General features: G+C 35.2%; 1 protein-coding gene across 3 annotated transcripts in view; it reads right to left on the bottom strand.

Annotated features, from left to right (window-relative positions):
- The window catches only part of for (cGMP-dependent protein kinase for), a 122,389-nt gene that overhangs the window by 50,296 nt on the left and 59,824 nt on the right, over window positions 1–12,269 (bottom strand). Inside the window, exon 1 of one of the 3 annotated variants that reach the window (XM_076124176.1) lies at window positions 1,665–1,735. The exons of the other annotated variants lie outside the window; for them this stretch is intronic. The gene's annotated coding sequence lies outside the window, so the exon portion shown is untranslated. Of the gene's footprint in view, window positions 1–1,664; window positions 1,736–12,269 lie in introns of those variants that run through there. 3 annotated transcript variants of the gene reach the window in all.

A 12,269-nucleotide genomic window follows, 5' to 3' on the forward strand; every position in this document is an offset into this window, starting at 1 on the left:
AGACGCTTCGAAGTTGATAGACGCTGTCAGGGCTCGCTTGCAGAAGTTCATTTATCAAATACATTAGTATTTATAGAAATGTACGGATATTTTCTTCCATCCATCTTTACATATATTATTATGTACCTAAGATTAGTGTGATCATTTTCGCGACTAAAAATTTTGCATGAGTGTGACAATTCACGATGCACAAATTGAAACTGATTTTGAAGATGATGTCAGAATGCGTCTGCAAGGCGAATTAACGAAATCAATGGTCACCATATTAGCAGCTTTCAAATTAGTCGAGAAGGATACAAACTTTATGGGAAATCGCAAGTTTAAAAAGAATAGAATAGATGTTGGTATCAGTCATCGGTATAATTGTAAGATCGATTTCACTTGAGAAACTATTATCGACGTACTATTGTAGTATTGAATGCAAATCAACCGGAAACATCTGTGATTATCCTCTATTCTTTGCAATGACACGTTCAGCAGTTTTTAACGTCCACTAAAAAAGATATGTATGCACAAACAGCATGCAAATATTGGCCATTAAAGAGCTAATAATAAAACGTATAAAGTTCCATAATTTACGTAAAAACTCTGTAAAAGTACAAATGGAGTAAATTAGAGGAAAAATGATACGGAAAGGAAGATCGAAGGCTGGTCTATTGCAAATCAATAGTGCGTAAATGTCCTTTAACTCACCTACAACACGTATATTAACATGTTTATGCTAAATCAAGTCTTCTCTAACAAAAAAGTAAGCTTTAATTTGTCTATTGTTGAATTTATCGGACGAACAACAGAAGGTTATAAAAATTTCGCACATCCTACATTTTATAATATTTGCCAAAGTTTTTCGTAGAGTATTATCACGAGAGATGTTTTACAAATCTGAGGATACTTTATAGAGTATGATTTATTAGAATCTGTTGTTTACAATTGATGTCACATAGCGCATTACTCATGACGAGCCTACTTTGAATTACAACAATTTATATCTGTTATGCAATCATAATATTCACTTGGTATTCCCTCTGCTATGAAGGCCTCGGAATAACAAAATATTTTTTGTATTCGTCGAAAGCTTTTTAGTTTTTATTCAAACAATTTTACTATTCCACTTAGCTATTCTTGTTAAACATATTTTACCTTCGTGATAGCATTTAGACTCAGTTCGTGCTTTAAATATTTCAGCCAGCAATTTTCCTCTCAGTATTTATCAAGCATTCAACAGAACTCTTTACGATTTATTTTGTTCTCTTGAAAAATTGCGAATACTCTGTGTGATTTTACTTGCAGTAATTTATAGTCGAGGTTATTTCTATACAGTTGAATGGAAGATTTAAGAGCCTAGTCCATGTAACATAACACTTAGTTGATCCGATCACACACAATAAATAGATTTTGTTCACGATCAAGAATATGACCATAAATACCGCTCGACACCATATTTGCTATTACTAGTTTTGCTCTTGTCACTAAGATTTTTTCAACTAATATGGACATTTTGCACTTTGATATTCATATGTATTCATAAACCTGGTGTTGTTTGAACAATTAGTTAAAGACTTTAATTAATTAAACGATGTTGTAGAGACACTGGCTAGCATCAACCAAACTAACACTAAATATTATATACGTTTGAAAAACAAAAAATAAAATTTAGTAAGTACTCTGTTTTCGATATTCGATTTAAGTGAATCACAATGGCTTGCGGCGAGCCATTGACGTGGTACCGGCGTGAGCGTCGCGTTACTACTAGAGCTAACGACGACGCGTGCTTCCATTTCAGCTCAAAACAGTCTTCGCTCGATTATCATTTTAAACTTGATTGCCTCTGATGAATTCATTGACATAGAAATTGACCAGCTGTTTCGGACAATTGTGAATTTATGCTGATAATTATAGATGTCTACCAGTTTTATTAAACTTATGGGTGAAACATGAGAATACTTAGAATTGAACATTGCTTTATTCGCAGAAAAGTAGAAACAAACACATGGCCGTACTTCGAAAATGAATGTTATTTTATAAAATGTTACGAGTTGTGTAAAACATAAGAAAATTGATATATTTGACAACAATAATGTTTGTAAGATTTATATCGTTATTATCAACTAGAATCCAGGTTACGATATAAACAGATTACAAGGTTTCGTAAATCTTCGAGCATTATCCGTTTTTCAGAATTTTTTGTTCCGAGTGTTTGAAACGTTTTTATTTATTAATTTATTTATATAGACACGCCAACAGTATACATATACAGCTTTGTAAGATATAATATGATATTCAGTATGTTTTTACGTATAATCATTATTATTAAAGGGAAAAAAGGCCGCTTAGCACTGAAACTATTTCATCAGTTCAGTTAACGAAGCTAGTATAATTGTCTATATTGACTATTGTGGTGAACCTAAACTCCACCTAAACTCCTTCTACTCTATGGTAGATGCCATATATTAATCATATAACGATTTGGCATTCTCTGTCAATAAATATATCAAACACGTAATGCTCGTATTTTATTAATACATAATATTGGCGACGAGGAAAAACTGAACCTAAATGGAAAAGCTACGTAAAAAACGGAGCACCCTACGTGGGATGCTCACCAGACTCGATACCTACATCGAGCAGAGGGCGACGATGTCTGACGAGGACATCACCGCTCGCTCCGCAGCCTTGAAGGACACCATAACAGCACTGCGAGAGTTACAAGAGAAGATAGAAAACAAAACCATAGATGATAACGATGAAACAGCGTATTTACACGAACAAAATTACGGCTACGAATTCGAAGAACTTCACACTATTTTAGTATCAAAACTGTTAACAAAAAAAACCATTATTCAAGGTCAGCGACAGGAAGACCAACATAGAATATACCAATACCATAAGATTATACCAAAAATACAATTTAATCCTTTACATGAATCAGAAACGTTCAATAACTTTAAAAAACGTCTGGAAGTGTACTTTAGACTTAATGAAATTACTGAGCCCCACATGAAGACAAATATTCTTCTGTCTACATTATCACCAGAACTCCATGAAAAATTATGTGATTTAATAGCACCAGACGAACCATTGAATAAGACATTTAACGAAATTACTGAAACACTTGACGACTACTTAGACCCAAAACCTAGCAAATGGGTTCTACAACATAAATTTATATCGAGAACTCAAAAATCGGATGAAACAGTAGCGCAATACGCCGCAGATTTAAAAAAGCTCACTACCAACTGCGAATTTAAATGTCAACACTGCCAGAAAAACATTTCAGAAAGCTTTTTATCTCTTCAACTCATAAGAGGATTGAAAGATAGCGACGCACGTACAAAAATTTTACAAGACCGAACAGTATGTACATTTAAACACCTGACACAGATTGCAACATCTATTGAAATGAGTAAAGCAGAAAATACATCAATGCTTCCGAATGAACAACCAAGTAGTGACAATATCAATAAAATTTCCACTGATTCCTACAATAATTCAAAAAAATCTCCTTTTAGAGGAATCACACCAAGAGATTTAAAAGGGAAATGTTTCCGCTGTGGTTTAAATCACGAAACCAAGAAATGTAGCGCTATAAACATAACATGCTATAAATGCAAGAAGGTCGGACACTTAGCTAGTGTGTGTCTACAACGGCGCTCAGATGCGAAGCCCAGTAAGACTACACCGGATATAAATCAATTAAACGACTCAGCGATAAGCGATGATGATGAATGGAATGATATTAATGTTATATCTGGTGAAACATCCGAAAAATACATGATAACGGTACACATTGAACATGCTAAGATGAAAATGGAATTTGACACTGGAGCCATACTTACTTCTATGTCATTACGAGACTACAGAAAATTGAAAATCGGCAAAAGAATCTTTAAAACTAATATAAAACTCAAAACATATACCGGCGAAGTAATCGAACCTGCAGGTGTTGCATACGTTCAATGCAGATGCCAAGGAAAAGAATTCCACGGTAAATTATACCTCATCAACAACAACGTTGACCCCGTTTTTGGCCGGAGTTGGATGAAAGAACTCGAAACTCTAAATTTAGCAGATATAAAAACTTTACAGCAATCAGAAAATCTAGAATTAGACCAGCTTTTGGAACTTTACAAGACATCAGTATTTCGATCCGACTTAGGCGAAATACCCAATTACAGAGGACACCTAAATCTACAAGAAAACACAAGACCAATTTTTATCAAACCACGTAGAATACCGTACGCTTTAAAAACCAAAGTGGATGAAGAGATCGAGCGACTATGCAAACAGGGTGTCATCACGAAAGTCGACCACTCTGATTGGGGTACTCCAGTGGTACCAGTTGTCAAACCGAATGGGAGTATCCGATTGTGCGCTGATTATAAAGTTACACTAAATAAAGTCATACAAGATGAACAATATCCAATACCTATGATAGAAGATATATTTGCAGAGATGAACGGAGGTAAACTATTCTGTACACTCGACATCACCCAGGCATATCTCAACATGACAATGGATGAAGAAAGCGCAATGCTACAAACACTAAGTACGCATCGAGGCACTTTTAAGGTGAACCGCCTAATGTTCGGCGTTAAGGTCGCGCCGAGCCTTTGGCAGAAATTTATGGATAAACTCCTTCAAGATCTCGAAGGTGTAAAATGTTTCTTTGATGACATCATCATTCAAGGCATCAACAAAGAACAATTACTACAGAGACTTAAGCTCGTGTTAGACAAACTAAAAGAAAGTAACCTACGAGTAAACAAAAATAAGTGCCACTTTTTCAAAACAAGCATCGACTATTTGGGACACACTATCGACAAAGAAGGTCTACACAAAAACAGAGAAAAGATTAACGCAATAATTAAAACAGAACGCCCAGTCAACACCGCAGAATTGAGGACATTTCTTGGAATGGCAAATTTTTACAACAAATTTATACCCAACCTATCATCGATCACGAATCCACTGAACAACTTACTCAAGAAAGAATCTAGTTTTCGATGGTCTACAGAATGCGAACAGAGCTTTATACACATTAAAAAAGAAATTCTAAGCGAAAGAGTACTTATACATTTTGATCCCAAGAGGCCCTTGGTTCTTGCAACAGACGCATCTCCACTGGGAATCGGAGCAGTACTATCACATAGACTCCCAGATGGATCAGAAAGACCGATAGCATTCGCTTCCAGAACACTATCGGATAGCGAGAAGAAGTACAGCCAAATTGACAAAGAAGCTACTGCCATATACTGGGGATTGAAGAAGTTCTTTTATTATTGTTACGGTAGAAAATTTATCCTAGTGACAGACCATAAACCACTGACAATAATTTTCCACCCACATCAAACGTTACCAGCAATGAGTACAATGCGATTATTCCACTACGCTCATTTCTTATCTGGATTTGACTACAACATTGAATACAGAACTTCGCCTAACAACTCAAATGCAGATTACCTATCCAGGTTCCCAGTAGAAAACACAAAGGCAAACAAAATGGACCAGAATTACAGCTTTCAACTTCAACAAATACATACCATTGATGTCAACCCAAATATCATAGCGAAAGAGACAAGTATTGATTCCGATTATACACCATTAGTACTCGCATTACAAACTGGCCGATCACTTAAAACGCTCGGTTACAATGATAATGAATTTACTTTACAAGATGGATGTATACTAAGAGGAACGCGAGTCTTAATCCCAAAAACATTACGCGAACGAGTGCTGGACGAACTACACCTCGGTCACCCGGGCATTGTGAAAATGAAGCTACTGGCCCGCAGTTTTGTATACTGGAAAGGAATTGACAATGATATCGAAACAAAAGTTAAGTCCTGTAGAACATGTAGATTACAACAAAATGAACCAGAGAAAGCACCACTACACCACTGGGAACACCCAAAGGGCCCCTGGCAAAGGCTTCATATTGATTTTGCCGGACCTGTTTACGGATACTATCTTTTAATAGTTGTAGACGCATTTTCGAAATGGACAGAGATTATACCTACTAAATCAACGACAAGCTCTTGGTGCATCCAAAAATTGAAAGAACTATTTTGCACCTATGGAACACCTCTACTCCTTGTCTCAGACAATGGCCGACAATTCGTATCGGGAGAGTTCGAAAAATTTCTAAAAGACTGTATGATTTCGCACAAAACCTCTGCTCCATACCACCCTGCAACCAATGGACAAGCTGAACGATACGTACAAACAGTCAAGAGAATCTTACGAAGCTTAGAGGGAGAAAGGGGTAATCTTCAAGAGAAACTTGTCATGGTAAAAACTCGCCTCAGACGGACACCAAACTTGAATGGTCAGACACCTTATCAGTTAATGTTTGGAAGAGAAGTTCGAACAGCATTACACTGCATGTTTAGAAACACCCATAAAAAAACTACATCAAAACATCAAGAGATCAAGGTCAGACAGTTGGAAGTCGGCGAACGAGTACAGGCCCGTGACTACACGAGTGCTAAGCACCATTGGCAGTTTGGTACTATCACAAGACGTCTAGGCCGACTTCATTATGAGATCCGCACCGACAACGGCGATGTCTGGCGCCGACACCTCAACCAGGTGTTGGCTGCATCTTATATTCAGCAGAACAGCTAAGAGGTTAGGAGGGGAGAAATGTGGTGAACCTAAACTCCACCTAAACTCCTTCTACTCTATGGTAGATGCCATATATTAATCATATAACGATTTGGCATTCTCTGTCAATAAATATATCAAACACGTAATGCTCGTATTTTATTAATACATAATAACTATCTACAAGTGTGATATTTGTTGTTTTCATTATTCTACCGGAGTAACTCTGTGAGTGATGTCAACCTCTGGAATCCAAATATTCTCTATGTCCTTGTTTGAATGTTTTAGAGTACTGTGTACGTGCTTTCAATACTAATGTTACATTGCTCTGTTTGGAATAAACTTGCCAAGTCATTCTAGGAAAATTTCGAAGAAAAAATATAGTGTGGATACCAAATCTAGACATGATTTGAATCCTTAATAAATATATGAATTAGTTTGCCTTAAATAATATTTTACGATGTTATGATGTCTGAGGTTTGCTTGAGGTTATTTTCGTACTAAATTATTTTATTAGTTTGCTTTTAAGGAGCGAATATGTAAATTGGAAACGTCGCTATGAATAAATTCGCAATTTATTTAAAACTTGATATAGTGTTTTTACAACTTAATATAACATTATACATAATGTATAGCATTGCGATATTTGGCGAACTTGACATTTGCGACCTTAAAACTGTTTTGAGTGTAAAATTGTTCTGACTAGTGCCCAAGTGGTACTAAGGCTGGTAATTAAATAATAAATGTTAACTTATTACTTTAATGGGCAATTAATCATATCAACCAGAATTAACATATTGAGTAATTGCTTTATCTTTCAAGGTAAGCTAATGGATCGTTTTTGCAACTGAACTCTCTAAAGAAATGAGTGTATCTGTGTAGAGTGACGCACGTGACTAGTTAGTTGCCTTCGCATGAGGTAGCATATTGCATAGGGTACCAAAACGATGTAATTAACTGAATTGAGCGCTTTTTCATCTTTTTCAGCTATGCGTTTTAAACCTAGAGCTAGCTTGAAATTGTCAGCTTTAAGTCGATAGCGAATAAAATATACTCGTAACCGGCTGTCCTGTATGACAAGATGCAAGAGCAAGGGGAGATTGTTAGGATCTTATGAAGAGGCGGTCCTTGAGCTCTGCCTAGACTTATGGGAAAATGGCGCGATTTTATGCATGTACTCGCAATAACTATAAGTTGCAGTCCGTTATAAACTGGTGTACGTGTTTGACTTTTCTGTAATCTGTTAATCACCTCAAAATGCTGAGGTGGTATTTTTAGTGCGAAACACAATGTTTTATGTTTGATATAACATGATCTAATAATACAGTTTCGGTGTGACGAAACTGATTTTCCACGTCAAGATAACAGCGTTTGCTTTAAAAGAAATAGTACAACATAAATGTGAAATTCGTGGCTAAGAATAAGTCACCTTTTTAACGACCGGTGGGTTTCATAACTTTAGTAAGGTTCAAGGCATACGGGTACTTTCTGATGAAACAATTGAGGAATACGAAGACTGTGAAAGAACAAGTGTAGCGTCAGTCGAAAGATGCAGAAAACCTGTTTGTTTAACGCTAAACGGATATCAAAAGGATGTAAGACCCGTGAATCATTGAGGAGATCCCACCCATTGTACTATCGACCTCAAAACACACCTACTGCCACAATTGGGAGGAAAATATATTATATAAAATCTCAGGGACTTCGGTGACCGAGAACTCTCTCTTTTCTAAAAGAGATACTTGTTTTAGAATACCTTGATCGCTAAAATACAATTGCCAAAAGCACTGAGTATAAAAGTAATGAAATAAATATTACTCATGCTGTGTTTGTATAGACGTATGTTTACACACTTTATGCAAAAGTGTAGTGTGTCTTCTCCAATTAAAGTTTAGTTATTACAAGTAAGCATATAAATAAACTCATATTATAAGTAATTGATCATCATATGAGTTTGCCTCTTTAGAATAATTTAACCATTTCAGAGTAGTTCTAACCAAATGTAGTTCAAAGAGAAATGAGATTTTCAAAATACATTTAATTTTTTTTACTGTACTACTAAACAGTTGTTTACATTTAAATATACTTTGTTATTATAAGCAGCTATTTAACATTTGCTTACATCGTAAACTACAAAAATATTTACTGAATTGTTCATGAATTTGAAAATAGATGAATATTTCAAATTAGTAAGTTAGTAGTATGTTATGACGGCCTCCGTGGCGCAGTGATTAAGGTAGTCGCCGTGCTACTACCAGTGCGTTGGGAGGTAGTGGGTTTGATTCCCACATGGAATAAATATTTGTGAGATCCATTAACAGTTGTTTCGGGTCGGGTTCTACTTTGTGTCCGTTGTTTGTATTTTTGTAAAAGTCCCCGCGACACAAGAGCAATTCTTAGTGCGGGAGTAAATAAAAAATACAAAATGTCGAGGAACCTATGGTTTTAGTAGTAGGTAGGTATCAGGTATCAGTATATAGAAATCGGTACAACAGGTAAGGTAGGTAGGTATCTAGGTATATATTTAAGAGAGGAATGTTGAGTTCAGTTATACAGTTACCTAATTATTTATCCTGTTAATTGTAACGCGTAGTATTCTAGTAAACTAGTAGTATTGTTTTCCCACATTACTCATTGTATAGATGACACTTCTCGTTATTGAACTAATAATAAACTACTATATATTGGCAAAAGCTAATGGTTGAATGTTATTATGGTTTTATTGTGTTATCGAGTAATCCATATTTATTGCTTATTCTGGTTCTGTATTTTTTTCTTATAAAACTGAGGAATTGGTATCTGTTCTAAAGAGCAGGCAATGAAACACACTCAGGGTTTCAGAGTTTGGTAGCGATAGCTATTATTTTATTGACCTTTTAAAAGCAGACTGCAAATAAACCTGTTTAAAATTCGCACGCTATACTTAAACGACAGAATTATGAACAACGTTATAAAAATAGTCCAATATGTTTATAAAGAAAATTATTTTATGTATCATTAATATTATATTAGTTTAACCAACGCCATCTATCGAAGAAGCTTAATATTAGTTAGTTACGTGCTACTCCGCAATAGATGGCGCAGCAAAAATAATAACGTAAATAAATTATAGATGGCGCTGTTGATCTGTCTTAAAGAAATACAACTTTACCCATTAACTACTTGCACATTTTTGTTTGCTTGTTAATCAAAACCCATTTCATTACTGCTCAGCTCACTATATAAGGCAGCCGTACTTAATTTATAGTCCAACAATGTGAGGAACGGGTCAAATTGATTGCGTAGTTGCTGTTGATGAACATCACTGTGACTACACCGAGTGCCTTGTTGTGGCGATCTAAAAATAGAGTGGCCACTCAATGACAACTTATTGTGCTTTATCATTTGATGATCTTTAGAAGTTTCATGAATATTTCAATTGTAAAGGAGTCATGCGCTTCAATTGCTTTCATTTAAATCGTGCGTTTTATTTATAGGCACGTATAAGCGGGTTAATAAGAAGAATGTGATTCGAGCTATTTTTGTGCCTAGGTACATAAAATTGGTACAATAGGTGCTAATGTACATAAATCTTATATATTGAACAGGTCTATCATAGCAGTTCCTACTAATTTCAGTTTTCTTTTTTGTAAATATCACTCATTGCAGACCCTGGAAACGTACATAGGTATAAGCAGCTTAAACAATAACCACCATACGTACATCAAATACGAGCACTATATTTTTTAACCAATCAACATAATACAATATTTGCAAAACCAACATTCAAATCGAAAGTAATAAAATACAGACGGCAAGGGTCCTTTATTCAAATTCATTCAAGTTTAAACGATTAAACCGTCGTGTCGGCACTTCGAAGAAATATCATTACAACATTGAATCACAACATTCACACCATCGACTTAAATGAAAGAAACCCTCAGATTTATCATTCGACATCTTGTTTTACCGTTTATTTGCGGTCCAACATACGTACTGCGTGTAATCGATGTATAACGCTGATAGCCTTACGGGTAAATCAATAAATATGTGAACAAAAACGTCTATAGCGTTTAGACTAAATAGAGCATGTATTTAGAGAAGCCATTTATAGGTTCAAGTAAGTATGGTGTAGAATGCTACTAAGTGTGATCTATTGTGAGTATTGTGCTGTAGATATGTTTTTCTTGCAGTTAATACTACGGTGATGTTATCAGTCCTACTTGTACAGCTCTAGGTAGAGCTCTAGGTCTGAACCTTTACAAAAATATAGTTTTTTCGATAATACAAAATATGAAGTCAACGCTTCTAATATAGCACTAAATAACACCAATGAATAAAAACCAGAAAGAGATGACAACTAGACTTAAATTGTTAAAGGAATATTTGACATCATTATTTAGGTCAAAATGTGCAAACACTTAAGAAACGTAGCAAAAATTAAAATGACTAAATACGAGTATGCTACCAGATCGGAACATGGAGAGCTGACGAGAAAACGAAAACCACTAACTTTTTTCAATACCCAAATCAATTTTACAGTACCCACATTACAATTAAAGATAGAGTTAAAGATTTGGCAGGAATTCGAATCCTTCAAACATTGGCACGATAGACGGTTCATATCTATCATCATAATATTATCAATACCGTTTAACAATGGTCGTTGTAATACGAAGTAGACAAGGACGGCCAACTGCACTTGGTATTCGCTCAAGAAATAATACAATTAAATAATAGAGGCCCGAACGGGGTCCTCGCTCCTGGTGCTAAAGTGCAGCCGTCAAATAATCTTGATCTATGAACGTATGTGCGAAAAGGAGAGCAACTATCACAATATCCTTTTAGAATTTGATACATTAATTATTATTAACGTATACATAGAAGTATCATACATAGAAGGAATACTATTTCACTAGCCTGTATCGAAAAACTTTCGATCTCTCTATACGAAGATATTATTTTGCATAGCGCATCAGAACAATCTTAATTTTAAAGAAATGCACAACAATTCGAAAATTCTTTTATTTTCTTCGATAATTGGCAACCATTACAGAAGTTTTAAGTGTCACTTGTCGTGATTCACTATGATCAGGACATTAGTTGATACCCTGTTCAATAACTTTTTCCTACAATAAAGACTACGGTAAGTGTTAATACTATCAGTCCAGTTCTTCTATGGCAAGGCGGCGGTTCGTTTACAAAGTCAAAATATCTCAACGAGCACTTATTTCTTACACTAATAAAATAAATCTCGTGCCCTATTAGGTTTATTGCTTGGTTATAAGTATAATTTTATTCGAGGTACTGCGTAAGTTACGACTTTACATATTACTGTCACCTTTTCTTAAAGGACAAGTTAAGAATTAAGGCTAACTTCATGATAAAAGTTACGAGCGAAAAAGTGAGAATGTTTTTTTCAGTGACAGGTTATTCGAAAAGTTCTAACCTGAAACAACATAAACTTACAAAATTTCCACTTATGGTATTGCATGGATAAATTCAAATTGATTTTTATTGAAGTTATTGAAATACTGTTCGTATATAGAAAACGATTTACGATAGTGACTCATGAATGTAAGCTAGCTTACGAACTTTCTACGTATTTGCAGAATGTGCTAAAGGGTTAATTTCAGGAACGTTACTCACGCATCGAATGTGACTCACGAGACAGTTCTATTTTTGAC

This window comes from Anticarsia gemmatalis, chromosome 16 (assembly GCF_050436995.1).
Source record: "Anticarsia gemmatalis isolate Benzon Research Colony breed Stoneville strain chromosome 16, ilAntGemm2 primary, whole genome shotgun sequence".
In the NCBI taxonomy this organism is placed as follows: domain Eukaryota; kingdom Metazoa; phylum Arthropoda; class Insecta; order Lepidoptera; family Erebidae; genus Anticarsia; species Anticarsia gemmatalis.